Below are 13329 nucleotides of genomic sequence, written 5' to 3' on the forward strand. Positions count from 1 at the left end.
CGCCCTCTTGCATGCGCGAGAACACTAGAATAAGAGTTGTTAATCTTATGGTTGCATAATTGGCATCAATAGCCCCCATTCTTCGAGACATGCCTGTTATGATTTCCAGCCTTAAGCTTCTTGAGTATTTGCCTCTTGAACCTCTCTTGGACGTCTTCATCCTCGCTGTCGACATCGTCAAATAGCACCTATAGGACATTCAAATGGATTGTAAGATCTGGCTACGAATTATTAGCACAATCACTTAATCTAGTCGGATTATTAGCAAAATCATTTGTACAGATAGACTGTAATCTAAGAAAGCCTAGCTACAATGTATTTACCAAAGTGGGTATAGATGACCAATCGGTTCTCCATCGAAGTCATTGTCGATGCTTGTGTGGTCGTCGGAGTCGATGTGGACCACCAACTCTGGCTGGGGAACCACGACAGCACTGACAACATCAAGGCCGCGATGTTGTCCGCGTGATACATCATCTGCAGCGACGACAATCTCTATGCCGAGCTTCACACTATGCTCGGGTGCTTCGTCGGCCCCGACGTGGTCACTCCCTCCCATGGTGCACTTAGGGGAGGCTGCTGATGACGACTGCAAACAACGACGGGGATGCGGGAGGAGGGGGAGAGAGGATTGCGTGTGTAAGGAGATTGAGGAATGCGCGCGCTATTAAAACCAATGGCTCAGATGTTGTTAATAGAGCAGTTGGAAGGGAGGCAGGCGACGGTTCAAAGGAGTGGCTCGCCTCCCAGTGAGCCTACACACCGGACTGCTCGCATGTGTATCGTCAATTCACACGCCTGACGGCATGTCTCCTTGTGAGACTGCACAGCAAACACGCATCCCATCAATTCACACACTTGTTCGCACGCCTCCTGGTCAGCCTACACGACGCCCTACTAGCATGCGTCCCTTCAAATCAGATTGATCGCATGGATCATGGGGCCTATATTGTTTTTTCTTTTTTGCGGATTAATTCTATCGCTTTATTATTACTTAACCGAAGCTACGACAGGTACACTGTTGTTGTAACGACTACGAGTTGGATTCATAAACTGTTTTGTGATGTTAGCGTGACAGTTATGTGTTGCATCTATTAAGCTTACATGAAAACTTGTCTCAAATTTTATGATTTATTGACCACAACCTATTTGTTACATATCATGAGATCATGAAAATATTTCATGAATTCTAGCTTAGTTGATGATTTGCGGGAATTTGAAAACCAAGACTCACAATGTTTGCGGCCAAGCCACGATGCGGAGATGTTTGAACTTTATTGCTTTCCTTGCATGGGCACTAACATGCACCCAAGACGTAAATTTTGATTTTCTAACCCATTCTTTGCACAACCGCATGGGTTTATAGTTTGAATTTGAAATTTATAAATTAAATCCCTAAGGAATCATTTTAATGTATAAAACGTACTAATGTTCGCTAAAAGATCAAATTTCACCATGGTACTCTTATTATCACATGTTCATTACAAAAAAAAAAGTTGGGCATGCATGCCTTGAAGTGGCGGTGGTGTGGTGGGACGTGTTGGGTGGGGGTCCGTCACACTATGCGTCGTGAGCCATCGTGTGGTGTTGTCCGGTTTGTGAGGCACGTGCCAAATCAAAAGTCATGCATTGGGTATTTAAAGCATCTCATGCCCTTTTTCATGCATATGTTTGTTGGAAATATGCCCTAGAGGCAATAATAAATTAGTTATTATTATATTTCTTTGTTCATGATAATCATTTATTATCCATGCTATAATTGTATTGGTTGGAAACACAATACTTGTGTGGATACATAGACAAAACACTATCCCTAGTAAGCCTCTAGTTGACTAGCTCGTTGATCAAAGATGGTCAAGGTGTCCTGACCATAGGCAAGTGTTGTCACTTGATAACGGGATCACATCATTAGGAGAATCATGTGATAGACTAGACCCAAACTAATGAACCTAGCATGTTGATCGTGTCATTTTGTTGCTACTGTTTTCTGCGTGTCAAGTATTTATTCCTATGACCATGAGATCATATAACTCACTAGCACCGGAGGAATACCTTCTGAGTATCAAACGTCACAACATAACTGGTTGACTATAAAGATGCTCTACAGGTATCTCCGAAGGCGTCCGTTGAGTTAGTATGGATCAAGACTGGGACTTGTCACTCCGTGTGACGAAGAGGTATCTCTGGGCCCACTCGGTAATACAACATCACACACAAGCCTTGCAAGCAATGTGACTTAGTGTAAGTTGCGGGATCTTGTATTACGAAACGAGTAAAGAGACTTGCCGGTAAACGAGATTGAAATAGGTATGTGGATACTGACGATCGAATCTCGGGCAAGTAACATACCAAAGGGTAAAGGGAATGACATACGGGATTATATGAATCCTTGGCACTGAGTTTCAACCGATAAAGATCTTCGGAATATGTAGGATCCAATATGGGCATCCAGGTCCCGCTATTGGATATTGACCGAGGAGTCCCTCGGGTCATGTCTACATAGTTCTCGAACCCGCAGGGTCTGCACACTTAAGGTTCGATGATGTTTTATGCGTATTTGAGTTATATGGTTGGTTACCGAATGTTGTTCGGAGTCCCGGATGAGATCACAGACGTCAAGAGGGTTTCCGGAATGGTCCGGAGACGAAGATTGATATATAGGTTTGTCTCATTTGGTTACCAGAAAGTTTTCAGGCATTACCGGGAATGTACCGGGAATGACGAATGGGTTCCGGAGTTCTACCGGGAGGGGCCAGCCCACCCGGGAAGAAGCCCAAAGGTTTTGTGGGGGCACACCAGCCCTTAGTGGGCTGGTGGGCAAGCCCAAGAGGGCCCTTGCGCAGGAGATAAATAAATCAAAGAGAAAAAAGGGGGAAGTGGGAAGGAAGGGAAGGACTCCACCTTCCAATCCTAGTTGGACTAGGATTGGAGGAGGACTCCTCCTCCCCCCGTTCGGCCAACCCCTTGAGGCTCCCTTGAGCCTCAAGGCAGGTCCCTCCCCCTCCCTCCTATATATACTGAGGTATTAGGGTTGATTTGTGACAACTTTGCCACGACAGCCCGACCACATACCTCCACGGGTTTTCCTCTAGATCGTGTTTCTGCAGAGCTCGGGCGGAGCCCTGCTGGAATAGATTATCACCAACCTCCGGAGCGCCGTCACGCTGCCGGAGAACTCATCTACCTCTTGCTACTGCGACAACAGACCTTCCCTGACAACGGCGCCAGGAATCCTGCTGCTACGGGCTACGCCTATAGGGACTTCCTTGGCAAATATGCAAAGGATTTCCCCGCGACCTTGGAGCCTTGCGTTGGTGTTCCCTTGAAGAGGAAAGGGTGATGTAGCACAACGGTGGTAAGTATTTCCCTCAGTTTGAGAACCAAGGTATCGATCCAGTAGGAGGATCGCGTCAAGTCACAAGTACTTGCCTAAACACAAAGAGCTTGCACCCAACGCTATGAAGGGGTTGTCAATCCCTTATAGATTGTTTGCAAAGTGAGAACTGAAAGCAAAAAGGAAACAAAGCAAAGTAAAAGTAAAAGTAGAGACGATAGTTGTGAATAGACCCGGGGGACGTAGTGTTCACTAGTGGCTTCTCTCATGAAAGCAAGTAGACGGTGGGTGAACGAGTTACTGTCGAGCAATTGATAGAACCGCGCAAAGTCGTGACGTTTCTATGGCAATGATCATATCTATAGGCATCATGTCCAAAACAAGTAGACCGTTACTTTCTGCATCTACTACTATTACTCCACACGTCGACCGCTATCCAGCATGCATCTAGTGTATTAAGTTCATAAGAACAGAGTAACGCCTTAAGCAGGATGACATGATGTAGATGGACAATCTCAAATCTATGATAAAAGCCCATCTTGTTACCCTTGATGGCAACAACACGATGCATGCCTTGATGCCCCTTCTGTCACTGGGAAAGGTCACCACACGGTATGAACCCAAAACCAAGCACTTCTCGCATTGCAAGAATCATAGATCTAGTTGGCCAAACAAAACCCAAGACTCGGAGAGACTTACAAGGATATCAAATCATGCATATAAGAAATCACCAAAGACTCAAATGTATACCATAGATAATCTGATCACAAATCCACAATTCATCGGATCTCGACAAACACACCGCGAAAGAGGATTACATCGGATAGATCTCCATGAAGATCATGGAGAACTTTGTATTGAAGATCCAAGAGAGAGAAGAAGCCATCTAGCTACTAACTACGGACCCGTAGGTCTGAAGTGGACTACTCACGAGTCATTGGAGAGGCGATGATGTTGATGTAGAAGCCCTCCAACTCCAAAGTCCCCTCCGACAGGGCACCGGGGAGGGTCTCCAGATGAGATCTCGTGGAAACGGAAGCTTGCGGCGGCGGAAAAGTGTTTTATGGATGCCCTGATTTTTTCTGCGATTTTAGGGAATTTATAGGCCAAAGAGCTAGGGCAGGGGAGTGCCAGGGAGGCCACAAGCCTGGTCGCCGCGCCCCCCTGGCCGCGGCAAAGGCTTGTGGGCTCCCTGTGGGCCCCCTGCCTTGGCCTTCAAGTCCCCCGATCTTCTTGTGTTCTGGAAAAATTTATTTCGGGGATTTTATTCCGTTTGGACTCCGTTCCAAAATCAGATCTGAAAAGAGTCAAAAACACAGAAAAAACAGGAACTGGCACTTGGCACTGAATTAATAAGTTAGTCCAAAAAAGATATAAAAGGTATATAAGACATCCAAAGTTGACAAGATAACAGCATGAAACCATCAAAAATTATAGATACGTTTGAGATGTATCAAGCATCCCCAATCTTAACTCCTGCTCGTCCTCGAGTAGGGAAGTGATAAAGACTGAATTTTTGATGCTTTCATGCTACCTAGCATAGATGTCCTTTGTAACTCCTCTTATGAGACGTGAATGTTCAGATCCATTAGATTCAAAACAATAGTTTGCTATTGATGTGGAGACAATAATACTTCAAGCAAACTAGCAAGGTAATCATGAACTTTCAAAATAACAAGGCCAAAAGAAAGTTATCCCTACAAAATCATATAGTCTGGCGATGCTCTACCATCCTTGCACAACGAATTTAAATCATGCACAACCTCGGTATTGGCCAAGTAATTGTTTTCACACCTTTACTTTCTCAAACCTTTTCAACTCTCACGCAATACATGAGCGTGAGCCATGGTTTTAGCACTATAAGTGGAGTGGAGTGTGGTGGAGGTTGCAAGACAAACAAGGAGAAGATGGTCACATTGACTAGGCATATCAATGAGTTGTGGAGATGCTCATCAATAGATATCAACGTGAATGAGTAGGGATTGCCATACAAATGATGCACTAGAGCTAAGAGTATGTGAAAGCTCTTAAAGAAAACTAGTGGGTGTGCATCCAATTTGCTTGCTCACGAAGGCGTAAGGCAATTTTGAGGAAGCCTATCATTGGAATATACAAGACAAGTTATATAATGAAAATTTCCCACTAGCTATATGGTGGTGACAAGACGAGAGACTCTCAATCATGAAGATCATGGTGCTTAATAAGCACAAGTGTGGAAAGATAGTAGCATTGTCCCTTCTCTCTTTTTCTCTCATTTTTTTGGTGGGCTCTTTAGCCTCTTTTTTTGGTGGGCATATTTGGCCTCTTTTTGTTTCCTCACATGGGATAATGCTCCATCAATGATGACCATCACACTTACAACTCAAAACTTAGAGCAATGATGACTCTATATGGAATGACTTCGGTAGTGTACCGTGACAATGATCTAGCATGGCATAGACATCAATGGAAACATCACGCTAGCTATCTTATGATCATGCAATGGCAATGTATAAGTGGTGGCACATGTCATGGTGGTAGTTGCATGGCAATATATCTCGGAATGGCTTTGAAGAAGCCATAGTAGGTAGGTATGGTTGCTATTTTGAGGGAGGCTATATGGTGGATTTTGTGCACCGGTGAAAGTTGCACGACACTAAAGAAGATAGTGATGGTGGAAGGTGAAATTGCTTCTAAACCATGGACTCAACATTAGTCATGAAGAACTCATATACTTGTTGCAAAAGTTTTAGTAGTAATCGAAACAAACCATTCAACGCATACACGTAGGGGAAGGGTTGGTAGGTATAAACCATCGCGCGATCCCGACCGCCACACAAAGGATGACAATCAATAGACTAATCATGCTCAGACTTCATCACATAGCAGTTCACCATATGTGCATGCTACGGGAATCACTAACTTCAACACAAGTATTTCTAGATCCACAACACCTTACTAGTGCAACTTCAATATTACCACAACCACAACTCAAAACTAATTGAGATGAATCAAACTTCTCTAACTATTCAATGCACATGAAGGTGGAAGTTTTCATATCCCTTTGGATAAACACCCCTTTTGAGACTACTTTCATAGCATAGATCAACTACCAAGCCGCGCGACGCTGTGCTCTAAAAGATATAAGTGAAGCACATAGAGCAAAATCAACTAGCTCAAAAGTTATAAGTGAAGCACATGTGAGCTGAATTGTCTAACCAAAGGGTATAAGTGAAGCTCGACAAAATCACGGTGAGTGCATGTCTCTCTCTCTAGGTGTGCAGAAAGAAAGATTGTGACACAACAAAAATAAAATACTCCTACGATACAAGACGCTCCAAGCAAAACACATAACATGTGGTGAATAAAAATATAGCCCCAAGTAACGTTACCGATGGATTGAAGATGACAGAGGGGATGCCTTCCCGGGGCATCCCCAAGCTTAGGCTTTTACGACATACTTGAATCAACTTGGGGTGCCTTGAGCATCCCCAAGCTTGGGCTCTTGCCACTCTTTATCCTTTTGTCCATAAGAACTTCTCCCAAAACTTGAAAACTTCACAACACGAAACTTAAACAGAAACTCGTGATAACATTAGTATAAGAAAGCAAACCACCACTTCCTTAGATACTGTAGAAAACTTAAATTCTACTTATGTTGATGTTGGGTTACTGTATTTTCAATCTTCCATGGCTAATACCCCCCGATACTATCCATAGTTTCATCAAAATAAGCAACCAACTCAATAAAAACAGAATCTGTTAACAGCAGGCCAGTCTGTAGCAATATGTATACTTCATATATTTCTGCTACTTCCAAAATTCTGAAAAATTACGAAAGTCTGAAGAATTTGCGTAGCAATCAGCAGCAAAAAGAATCAACTCAAAAGATCTTACAGAGAAGAAAATGAAAATTCTTTTCGTGAGCAGAAAATTTCTATCTTTTCCAGCATGATCAAACGATCATCCCCAAGACTAATCATATAGGTTTTACTTGGCACAAACGCAAAAGAAACACAAAAAACACAATCATAACAGAATTATGAAAGTGTGGAAAACAGAAAACAGAAAGAAAAAGGATAGATTCGTTCGGTTGCCTCCCAACAAGTGCTATTGTTTAACGCCCTTAGCTAGGCACAAGGTGATGGAATCACGTATAGTCATCTTTGGTGCTCAAACCATAAGTAGCCCTCATCATAGATTCATAAGGCAATCTCATTTTCTTTCTAGGAAAATGCTCCATGCCCTTCTTTAGAGGAAATTGAAATCTAATATTGTAACGACTAAGATGCGGTCCTTTCCGATCTGGGGATCGAGGCCCCGAATTGGAAAGGAGCGCATCTAAGCGTCTCGGAAACAAGGTATCATCGCACATACATAGTAATAACAGAATGACAATCAAGGGTTCAATTGCCATCTCATAAATATATCAGAGTACATCACGCATACAACCAAAGTAGTTATGCTATGGACTACAAACATGAGAAAAGGCTATGCTACCCTGCCAGCTGGCCCATGATCATGACCACGCCTCAATCTTCTGGATAGTTCACGTATAGGCGGCCGTTCTCCTCATCGTACTGCCACGCCAGCTGCGTGCCGTCAGGATCACCTATCCCTGGGGTACCTGAACCTGTTGGTATTGTGGAGGAATCCGTGAGCCACGAGTACTCAGCAATCTAAGACCTTGGTGCCAGAACTAGTCAAGTTATTGGGTTGGATGGGTGGAGTTTTTAAGGTTGCAGCATCCTAAGCTTGATATGGTGGCTAACTTACGTAGAACATGTGAGAAGGTGGTCTATACTAGCGGTCGAAAATAAATGATCACTAAGTGATCCTTAACTCCTACCTACGTCAATCATAACCCCACCGTGTTCCCGATAGAAGAGAGATCTTCGACGGGACAATCACGGTTACGCACACGGTTGGCAATTTTATTAGCTTATGTTTAAGTTATCTAATATCGGATGTTAACAAAATATTCCAAGTTGCCACATAACCGCGGGCACGGCTTTTCGAAAGATTTAACCCTATAGGGGTGCTCCAACTAGTCCATCACAAACGTACAAGGGCCGCAAAGTAATCCTCTATCACAAATCTCGTGATCTCGTCGAATTCCTTAGAGGAAAACCTCAACTCTGGGGGAACCAAAGCTTCACCGGTAATCCTATACGCAAGATATATCGCTAAGGTAAAACAAGACTAGCAGGACCTCCCGACGTGTCGACGACCCTGATAAGAGCCGCATATCTCAGTCTCAGGACACGCCGGATGAGCACAGCGTACAGTGGCCTGATAGACATCTCCCGAGTTGCCCCGGGTTGGCTCCGCACACGACTCTAGTTTGGACCAACACTCATGAGGAGCACTGGCCCTGGTTGTTGATTAAATTCCTCGGGGTAGCTATTCCCTATGTAGATTATTATTAAGTGATTAGCAAATTAACACCAATGTTGGGTCCTGCCGGACAAGTCTTAGCACTACGTGATTTATCGAGGGGTCCCCATAACAACCCCGAACGTGTTAGGATCGATCATTATGGAATCAAACACCGGTAGCCGGTAACTATGGAGGCAATAACGGAACAAAGCACCCAGCAAAAGGCTAGGCCTTCCATTATTTACCAAGTATATAGGAGCATTAATTAAATAACAGAACTAAGATAATGATATCAAGCTCATGTTGTCACGTGAGTCAAAGCACCTGCATCTAGCAACTCTAACATTAGTAGTTGAGCAAAGCCTACTTAGCCATTCAAGTTTGCTAGGAAGGGATAAGTGTTTGGTTTAATGGCATATCAGGCGGCAATATTTCAGTGGTAGGCAGCGAGCATATGACAAGGAAACGTAATCTAGCATAACAAGTCTAGAGATGGAATCAAGGTCATGTCATCTTGCCTGTGATAGACTCAGCTTGGAATGGTTCTTGTTCGTCCTGCACGTACTCTCCCGAATCCACGTACTCGTTCTCCGATGCCGGTGCTACCCAACATAAGAATAACATCCAATGAACAACAACACCTCAAGATGCAACAAACACATGATGCATGCGATGAATATGAGCATGCACCACTATTTCTATCACTAGCACAAGCATGAGAAGCCAATACATGTTCCTAGAAAGAACTGCATCCTAAGCTATTTTGACTTGCATAAGGATGACATGATCAGATGCGTCTCAAGAAAACGATGCAAAAGCATATAAAGAACATTACAATCGGAGCTACGGATCAACGGGAATCAACGAAACAAGATATGAAGCCCTACGTGTCAAAATCATCACCACACTCTCGAATGGCACAACTCTAGTATTCCCAGGTTGCCAAGACATCAAACAAACCAACATGGATGGGGTGGAGCAAATAAGAACACCACATCATCAACTAAGCACTCACAAACATCAAAATGACAAAACTACTCAATCTGCCATAAACTGCATCATAGCACCTTGTGAGCTACATGCAAAGCACCTACAACCACCCAAATATGACAAATAATATATGTGGCTGTAGCTATCCAAGAATACTACAAGAACAAGCAAGAATAACACAAAAAGTAATTAAACACAGAAAGATACAAGGCTGTAAACTTGCCCAAAAATATCAGATTTCAGGGACTTAGTGAAAATTCCAGTTTCTCACTTTCTGTCTTTGCTCTGAAGCATTTTGATAGCAGCCAAAACAATATCTACAGGACTCCAAATGGAAAGAAATTTTACAGGGAGCTAGACAAACATATCAGCTACAACTTTCTAGTTGAAAGCTAAGGCTAGATCACAACACATTGACCTGCACAACCTCATCAACAGGAGAAGAAAATATAAACAAATTCTCAAACTTCGTGAAAATCTCAGATTTTCACTAATCTGAAATTTCAGCCACATGCCTACTTTGATTGGGCACAACTTGCACATATGGATTCCAAAACATGAATTGAAACCAACATATGGTAGAGGGGGTCACCCTCTACTACCACAACCAAGAATCAAACACAAGAGCACACCACAACTCATGGAACCAAGCTCTAAACATAGAAGAAAATGAAATATGTCCTCTCCAGAAAATGTTGCAATGGAAAAACTAAGTTGACCAATGGATTCCTTGGGATATTCTACCCCAAAACCATATAAAATACCTATGCACTTACTTGGAGTAAGTGACCTCGAGCTAGGAAGGAAGAAACTACAAGAAATCATATATAGTGAATAGTGCAACATTTCATGTGCATTTCACTAGATCAACTCCTTCATGGATACTTGTTCATGTGCATAATGACAATAGTGACATGAGGGTTTTGACCCCATGTATGTGACATAACACACCAACACCAAGCTCATCTACCAAACTATCCACACACCACAACTCATCAACATGCCCACTCACATATGGTCATGTGAAGGTGCATAGTATTTCTTGCAAAGGTGGGGTGATCCACACACACACAACTACTCATTTCACCACACTACATCATGCTCTTGATCAACACAAACATGTTAGGCATCTACATAAATAACATAATCATGGAAGCATCACACACCTCTTACACTCCTATTAGGTGCCACATGAGCCAAGCCCATGTTATCACATGCTCAACTACATCACTACACTACTCCACACCAGCAAATGTCTAGGTGCACCTACACCATACATCACATACTATCAAAACCACATATACACACACACCACCATGTGTACACACATGCACACATTCAGATGCACATCACCAGTATGTGCACAACACACACACCTACACCTCACACAAATGTTGCCACCACCACTACATGTGCTAGACTGGAAAAAGGAAATAAGATGCACACCTCTCTTGCAACAATATTTAGGCACAAGGTGTAGCAAGGAAAGATAAAGAAATAAACAAAAAAAGGGGGGGGTGCCCTGGGATCGAACCTAGGAGCTCTTTGGTACACCACACAGTCGCTACCACTGCACTAGCACACGGTTCTCACCACCTAAGGGAAAGGAACCCAATTATACTAGCTCTGCCAAATATTGCCACTGTCACAACAAAAATTAAAAGGGGCCGGGGGGGGGGGGGGGGGTTCGAACCCGCGTCGCGCCGCTCTACGCGCAAGGCCCCAACTAGTCGGCCTGGTACTCAATACTGTCCCAGAGGGGCGATCTGATCAGGTAGCCTAGGTAAAAAAAGGGGGCGACCCTACTCTGCTTTGCAGAGAGGCGCCGGCGACGAGCTCATCGTGCAGCTCGAACTGCACACCACACATGAGCTACGGGGCTACCTCGTCAATACCGCGACTACGTCGCTACGAACAGAGGGAGGACTCCCCTGTCGCAGCCCCAGCGAGCATACCAACTACCGCACAGCCTTCCGGTGCAACTCCGACAGGCCTTGAGCAGGAGGCTCGGCGCGTCTAACGGAGAGGAACGAGGAGGAGGGCACGGTCTCGCTCACCTAGCGTTGGGAGGAGAGGCGCTCGTCGTGGAGGCAGAGCTGTCGTCGACGAGGTGCTACAGAACAACCTCCGTAGAGGAAGAAGAGAAGGACGACGAGGTCGACGAAGTAGCCGCTCCCGCTACTCGAACTTGTCAGGAATGGGTTCCCCTGGTCCACCGCTCCCTCTTGAACCGGTTGGGGCAGAAGGAGGGGTGCCGAACTGCCGGCGTCAAGCTCACCTGGAGCCGATCATGGCGTGGCTCTGCTCGGGTTCCTTCCCGATGGCGCCAGAGAGGAGAGGAGGGGGAGACGGAGTCCTAGGGTTGCGGGGAGGAGTACTGGCCGCTTAAGTAAACCCGGGAGGCACGCTCGGAGCCACCAGATCAAAGGGGGAAGGGAGATCAGTGGTGGAGCGTCGGTCGTACACAGTGACGTCGCCAGGAGGAAGACGAGGGACGGCGAGTGGGCTCCTGTGCGCGAAGAGGCTATGGGCCAGGGAGAAGTTGGGCCACAATAGCGCCAGAGAGATAGGAGGGAAGCCTGGCCCCTTTCTAATTTAAAAACAACACCACAACAAATAAATCCCCAAGAAAATCTAAGGCCTAAAAAAAATAGAAACAAAACATCCCTGGGCATAAGGGAATTATGCCCCAAATTACTAAAATACCAAAATGATTTTTGGAGCAAGTAATTATTTTGCAAAACAGAACTAAAGGGGTCTGTTTTGCAATTGTTTGCACCCTTAAGTCAAACCAATAGAACACCAAAACACCAATCCAAAATCCCCACAATAATTCCTAAACAATAGATATTTTAAAAACAGGAATAGAAAGGTTGGAATAAGGAGCCATAGATCATTGGAGAGAAAGGGGTTTTTTCAAAACAAGCCGCCACATGCTATGCCTACTTGCCACATCACCACATGCACACCAACACAAGGCATCACATCACCACAAGAACACAAGGACAAGACATGGCATGATATGGAATGCATGCATGCAAGGAAGAGAATTTAATAAGGGGCACATGAAATTATACATGCAAAGGTCTCTCTCATAACAATGTCAAGTTGGTCCCACATGGAAGGTTACAAAAGGGAAAGCTTTACACTTGGGGCACTACAAATTCTCCCACACTACAAAAAGATCTCGCCCCGAGATCTACGCCTGAAAGAATTCCGGAAATTCAGAACGGAGTCGTCCTCGCGTTCCCACGTAGCCTCTTTATCGGAATGGTGTGACCACTGCACTTTGAGAAATTTGACGGACTTGTTACGGGTCTTGCGCTCAGTCGCCTCGAGAACCGCAACTGGATGCTCACGATAAGAAAGGTGAGGCTGAAGGTTGATGTCTTGGAGATGAACAATGTGCTCGGGGGTCTTGAAACACCTCCAAAGCTGAGAAACATGGAGCACATCATGGACATTTGCAAAGTTTGACGGGAGCTCAAGCTAGTACGCAAGGTCGTCTCTCTTGCCGACCACTCTGAACGGACCAACGAATCGAGGCGCAAGCTTGCCTTTGATGCCGAAGCGCTGCATACCCTTCATAGGAGACACCTTGAGATAGACGAAGTCATCAAGCTCATACGACATGTCATGGTGCTTGC

The sequence above is a fragment of the Hordeum vulgare genome, chromosome 5H, assembly GCF_904849725.1.
Source record: "Hordeum vulgare subsp. vulgare chromosome 5H, MorexV3_pseudomolecules_assembly, whole genome shotgun sequence".
In the NCBI taxonomy this organism is placed as follows: Eukaryota; Viridiplantae; Streptophyta; class Magnoliopsida; order Poales; family Poaceae; genus Hordeum; species Hordeum vulgare.